Consider the following 7,500-nt stretch of genomic DNA (forward strand, 5'->3'; position numbering starts at 1 on the left):
TTTTATTGTTGTTGTTGTTGTTGTTGTTGTTATAATAGTTTTTCACATGAGCTTCTACTGTTCCAGCACGTGGACATCCTTATTTATGAAGTGTGCACTGTACTGTTTTCTGGGAATGTAAAATTGTGTTTTCATGCTACAGCAATTTTGCATTGTTGTAGTAATTTTAAAGTTGTTTCTGATACTATTGTAATGTTTTATCCGTCGTGTAGAGAACTGGCATTGAGGCATGTTTTAATTTGTGAGTTGGCTTCTCTTATTTTGCAAGCAACGTTTGGCTTATGTGTTATGTGTTTTTGTGACGAGAAGTGATTGAATAAAATGTGTAGATTGGTAATATTAAAGAAGTGCAGCTGTGTATGATTTAAGGTGTGTGACTTTTGGGTGTTACAATGTCAGGTATGGCATATATAGGTGTATGTGTTGTATTGATTAATGGGTGCTGATTACGTATTTTTAGAAGCTGTGTGAGTTGTTTCATTTTAATTGATGTTCACTGTATTGAGAAGTGTTGTATATATAGAAGTTACACTTTGTACTGAGACATTGAAATGAAAGTGCCTTACGTATGATGTGTGCTGTGACTTGCAGGCCTATATTATATACATAGTGTATAACTCATCGAGCCACAGTACGGTTTGTATGCTTTTGCCCATGGATTTTTATCAAGCATTGCGCTTCAGTTATTATTGGTAATTTCTTCTTTCGTGCCTACATGTTGCATATTTCAATCTCAAAATTTTTGTTCTTTGATAGTTTTTCAACCTCCTTTCGAGCAATGTGTTTGTAAAAAAAAAAAAAAAAAAAAAAATTACCGGGATGCCCATCTCTCAATGTGTAGACATTTACTTATAAGTCTTTGATTATTATATCTGGTCGGTTTTCCTTCATCTCCTTGTCAGTGTAGACAAGCAAATCCCAGATGATTGTCACCAAATCATTGTCATGCACCATGTTTTGTACATGTTTAAACTATTTATATTTTTTACGTTGAAATGTCACTAAATTCTCAGTGGACATAGCTACCGGGTTCGATCGTGATTCTGAATAAATCTGAACTGGTCAAACGGAGAGGACATGGCCAACAGTCTCAATACGCATTTTTCAGAGTCTGCTCTCACTCTGTATCTTTTTAATTCTTGTCGATTTGCTTTTGTTCATTTTGTTTGTCATTGATCTTGTACAGTTAAAATCAGACTTTCTGTGTCGGATTCCTCTTTATCCTATAATCGTTATTTTTCGTTATTTTTTTGTCGCTCCATTATTGAGCCCCCTATCGGTGAGTCTATCGAACAACCATTCAATTCTCACCACTGGCGTTACCTGAAGCAACGTTCAATGTAGGAGAGCACGAACAGCTTCTGATGCTTTCTTCGTTGATGGTTGTCGGGATGCTTAAAGAATGATGAAGAATCTCCCGTCGATGTTTCGCAATAACACGCTGACACATCACTGTCGATCTGTTTGTATAGTCAGCGCATGCGTATTTTGTGTCGACAATTGGATCATCATTTGACCAAATCGGACGTTTTGACCAACTTACTGAATCGTATCGTTTCTGAATGCTGTTTAACTCCTTCATATTTTCTCTATGGGTTGGTGATTTTATACTACTCGAACGCGAGTAAAGAAAACTGCTGCTAGATCGACTTGAAGAATATGATCTAGATAGAACCTTCACCACTGGGTTTTGTTGTATGCCAATGTTACCCTCGTTTTTCTTCGTGTAGCGAACAACGACATGGACCTAGGAAAAAAAAGAGAGAAGGCATTATAAAGATGAAAACATGACTGATAATAATGAATTTTCATTTTCTTTTTAAATTTTAAGTTTGCTTTAAGAAAAAACATTCCTGGATCCGATACGAACAAAATATATGAATCCTGCCAAGTCGAAATGGAAGGAAAAAGAAGGCGATTAAAACTAGCACTGTACTCGTAAGAGAAATTCTTTATTATTTCTGCTCTTTTGTCTATCCCCGGTCGGGCCTATAAACAAATGTTTTGAATGATCCCGTTAATGGCTATAAATTATACTGACAAACTCTACACACTTTACGAGTACACAATAAAGTATTTCCAGTTTGTGAATGACTGAACAAACATTTACAAGTAGCGATGTCCTTTCAGAAAACCTACTGAAAATTGTTCATAAATTAAGGCATAAAAACGAGTATGATATTAAACCAACGTACCAATGCAGCTACAAGAATAGGTGAATTTTCTAAACCTGAGAACATTAAATTAGAAACTACACCAAAATTATAGAATTAGACCAGTATCACAGATGCAAATTCTTTCTTGGGAGTAAATGAAACTTATAAATAAAAAATAAATAACACAAATGGTGGAGAGAATTGAAAAACAAATTCTACACAACAGTCAAACCAACATTAAAAACTGAATTTTATGCTAGAAATTAGATTATAGCTAAAAGTAGTATAGCCATCCCAATTATAAACTCCTACCTAAGTATTTTAATACTGGGAGTTAAGTGAATTTAGGAACATAGACAGAAAAAAAACACTTAGAAGCCACCTTGCCTACGTAATGCTGAAATACCCCAACTGAATTAAAACGGGAGTCGATACAAATAGAAAACTACTACAAGATATCAATAGTATGACGAAAATTACTTAGAAGCAAACAACAGGAAATTGATTAGCATAATAAGATATGAAGAAAGCAAGAAGAAAAAATAATTTCTCGCTTTATAAAGAAACAACAACTAAACAGAAACAAAAGTTTCACATAAGGTTCAAACGACTGAAAAGTTAAGAAAACACGAAAGGGAAGCTCTAGATGGAACTAAAATATATGAATAAATAGAGAGAGGAAAGAAAACACTGCAAGGAAAACAGAGCGCAAAACTTCACTACCAAAAGAAAAAAAAGAAAAAGAAAAAGAAAAAAGGAAAACCTAAAGTGCAGGTAAACTGTGATCCAGAAGATTTTGACTAAGAGTAAAAACAAAAGGATTGATTTTAGATGCAAAGAGCCAATGCCTGGATACAATGAACTACCAAAATAAAATAATGAAAGAAGCAAAGATGTTAACATCTAGAACAGATAATGCAACCGATACAAAGAGATATTCGTCCGCATCCCTCGGAGCTGATAGCACAATTTAATCAGTTAAACATTGCACGTACTTCACAGAACACTATTCTATGTAACGGCCATATAAGAAAATAACGCAGCTTACGTAAACACATACTCTATAAGAACGACAAAATGAAATAGCATAACGCAGACAATGCACATTCTACGAAATAATAAGCGGTCATTATAAAACAAGCAAGACATGAATATTCAATACTTAAAAAACACTAATAATTTATTTTCTACACGTTTCCCAGCCCTCACAACAGCATTGTTGTTTGTATTTCTGTTTATATCATGCACAATTATTTGCTCGAAGATTTTCTTGAAGAGTATACACATCAAAACAGGATGGGGTGACTTCTGTGTGTCTTCGAAAACGAATAAAAGCAAGCACATGATGATGATGTGTGGTAGTGTCTTGCCTACTGAGTGAGGCTTGACTGCATGTTGGGACTAAGGGCGAGCCAGGCGATAAGCTAAAGTCGCAAGATCCGCATCTACCTAAGGACTTGTATCATAGCGCATTGGATAACATAATATAAGGTTAATATTTAGAGTTATCATCAGTGACTCTAACTTCTTGTTCGTTGTCGCCTTTGTAGCACATAAGTAGGATGTAAGTACTGAAATGAGGAGGAATGATATATAGTTAAGGCTCGGTATGAATTTACAAAGACCCATCAATACCACTAAGTCATTCCTGAACAGTGCCCAGAGAGGGATACAGAAATACGAAGTCTCCTTACAAATCTATTGTAACTCCTCTCATAGATTTATTGTTGTCTCTGATGTCTTGTAAGATCTTATCAAGAGCTTCAATTGCACCTCTCTGTGACATGGTGCATTCAGGTGGCATTTGCACCTCACTTCTGCTGAACCTGAATCTTTGCTTATGTTACAAATTGGACTGTCATTTGTGACCAGGTTTAGTAGTAACTTAAAAGCAGAATGAGCTGTTCGTCCTCCTGGGAAAATGGTGACAGCAAAGCCAGACAAGGGCACAACAACTGCAATTCTTTCCTGTTGCCTTGTCTTGGATAGAAGCAATGTTACAAATGTTTTATCTGTGCCGCCAGGAGCATCAACAAAGAAACTTTCTCTGCTTTTTTCTGTCAATTGTGGAACGTCGCACGCACACACACACACACACACACACACACACACACACACACACACACACACACACACACACACACACACACACACACACACGCACACACATACACACACATACACACACATATATACAGTATCAAACGTAAAATGAAATGGTCGTGTGTGTGTGTGTGTATGAGAGGGAAAGAGAGAGAGAACGAGTGAAGGGGTGTGTCGTCATGTATACGTACATTCATAAATAAACAAGCATACATCTTTCTTGTATGCGTGAGAGAGAAAGAGAGAGAGAGAGAGAGAGTACCACTTAGACACCACTCTCTCTCTCACACACACACAGATATATATACATACAGTATCAAACACGATGAAATGGACGTATGAGCGTGTGTGTGCGAGTGTGAGAGAGAAAGAGAGAGTGAGAGAAGGGGTGTGTTGTCATATATACGTCCATACATAAATAAATAGGCATAAATCTTTCTTGTATGTGTGTGTGTGTGAGAGAGAGAGAGAGATCCACTTAGACACCCCTCTCTCTTTCTCACACACACACGCACACATCCATACAAGAAAGATCTATGCATATGTGTTTATGTATGTAGGTATACATGACAACACACGCCTTCACTCACTCACACACACACAGGCACACACGCATACATAAATGTATACAAACGTAAATACAAAAACACACGTTTGCGTGTGTGACTGATTACAAATACACAGAGCTGGACACTACACGTAAAAAGAAAATGAAGAATTTTTACAGAAATTAAAGAAATTTCCCTATTTTTTGGACGCCCCATGTTCACTTGCAAAATATCAATGTGATATTTGTGTAATAAAGAAATCAAACCTGGAGTGTGTGTGTGTTGTGTGTGTGTGTGTGTGTGTGTGTGTGTGTGTGTGTGACAGAGAGAGAGAGAACATTACAAGCAGTGAATGAGATAAATATGGAATGACTAAATCGTATCAATAAAAACACGTTAAAAACTATCTTGTAGCGAATATTGAAATTTGTGAACTTAGTAAATATTTCTTTTAGTGATTCATGGTAGTTGTTTACAAATAGCGAATTAAAACTTGAGATGAAAACGTTGAAATAGACAGTGAGAGACTTCGCCGTTTTTACGTCAATGCCGGAAGTTGACATTGAGAAACCTTTTTAAAGTGAATTATAAATTTAAAGCAATATTTTTTTTATTTTCAATAAAAAAATTCAAATGAGCCTTAGAGGTGTCCAAGGACAAATTATTCATGCATCACAAGGAAGGAAACAATCGGTGAAGCCGTTTTCGCGTGGAAAGTGAATACACACCCACCTCTATTTTATATATTAGATGACCTTATTTTCAATCAAATTAAAAAGAAAGTATCTCTTTCTATAACATTCTTTAAAAATGCCTTCGTTATTGTATGGTTTCGTCCTGTTCATCCTCACAGGCCTTTATAATACCCCCAGTTTTGATATTTCGTAGAATTGTGTGTTGAACGTAATAGCTTTCGGCTCATGGAATAATAATGTTGAACTTTCCCGTCGAAGACAACGTATGAACTTTCAGCTTTTGCCGAACGATCTGCACAAAAGATTTGTTCATAGTAATCAAATGTATGTGCCGCACATTATCTCACTCTCTCCATCAGAATCGAGTTTGCCTGAACAGGGACACTGTGTACCACTCGACAGGTATCGGAGTGCGACGGGAGAGGAAGTGTTTGCTCAAGAACATCACGCGCCACCCGGTCTAGGAATTGAAACCAGGATCGGGTGATCATGAGTGCAACATCTTAACCACTAGGCTATGCGTGGTTATAATAATAATAATAATAATAATAATAATAATAATAATAATAATAATAATAATAATAATAATATAATAATGATAATAATAATAATAATATAATAATAATAATAATAATATAATAATAATAATAATAATGATAATAATGAATGTAATGTAGATGATGATGGCAATGATGATAACAACGGCACAAACAGTATCATTATTAATCACGACGCCATTATTATTATTATTATTATTATTATTATTATTATTATTATTATTATTATTATTATTATTATTATTATTCAGATATACCACCGATAGCTTGCAATAAAATATAAGTGATTAATTTTCCATTTTCGGTTTTGACGTTAGGCAACGAATTAAGTGAGACTTAATAGATACGGCTAACAGCTCTGAAATAAATTGTTCCTGGCAGAATGATAAAAACAATGACTCTGTTGTACAATTAATAGCGACAGGGAAATATATCTAGAAAATATATGAAGCTTATGAATGATATGAAAAAGATATTGAAGCAACTGAATCTACACATTATCCCTGTAAATAGGTTTCAGTTGTTTCGTTTCTATATTGAATGTAATTTTCCAGTCGTTTGAACTAACACAAGTAACAAAATAGACGATGATCTCTCTCCTCTTTCCACAACTAAGAATGACATGGGGGTATACAAGGAGGAATGAAAGGTCAACACAGCAGAAGCAACAACAGCGGGAAGTGAGTGATTCCGATGCTTCGCTCCCGTCAAAACAATACCATCGAATCTGTATTTGAGCATGGATACATATGAGGTCTGAGCAGATTGGGGCACCAGAAACGCAGCTCTAAAAACACTTACACAAACAATTAGAAAGTGAAAGAAAGGACTTGTCTTCAGTGAAGAAGAGCCATTTCCCCCAGTGAAGAGATATCCGTATCCTGTGGAGAGAAACCCATCCTCTGCGAGGAAGAAACCATCTAGCTCTCTTTGATTTGGATTTCGGTTTGATTTGAATTTCAAAACTCGTCTCAAGACCAAAATAAATAAATAAATAAAATAGATTGATCGATGAAAAATATTAACTGAGCCAGAATTATCTAAAACTAGATAAAAACAGGGAAAAGAATGGGACCAGATTACAATAATTAAATAAATAAATAACAATTGAAAATTCATAAAAACATCGATTAGCAAAGAACTCTCATAATATTTAATATCTTAGATGTCGAGCAATTTCGGATCTTGGGACGTAACTTGCTCACTTTGACCAAACAATTTTTCAAGGACTTTCTAGTCCTTTACACTACATAAAGGATCTGAAAAGGTTATGTACACAGAACTGATTAACTCGTGCACAAATATCTTTATAGCGTCTTTCAACACTTTTCGAGTTTCTATATTACTTATTGGTCCTACTTCACAAGAGAAGTGGGATCTCTATGAACGCTTAATGTATTTCCTCGATGACCTATCTATCTATCTATCTATCTATCTATCT

General features: G+C 35.3%; 1 pseudogene; it reads right to left on the minus strand.

Moving 5' to 3' along the window:
- Positions 1-383: 383 nt before the first annotated feature.
- The window catches only part of LOC115215801, a 55,263-nt pseudogene continuing 48,146 nt past the window's right edge, over positions 384-7,500 (minus strand).

The sequence above is a fragment of the Octopus sinensis genome, linkage group LG9, assembly GCF_006345805.1.
Source record: "Octopus sinensis linkage group LG9, ASM634580v1, whole genome shotgun sequence".
Taxonomy (NCBI): domain Eukaryota; kingdom Metazoa; phylum Mollusca; class Cephalopoda; order Octopoda; family Octopodidae; genus Octopus; species Octopus sinensis.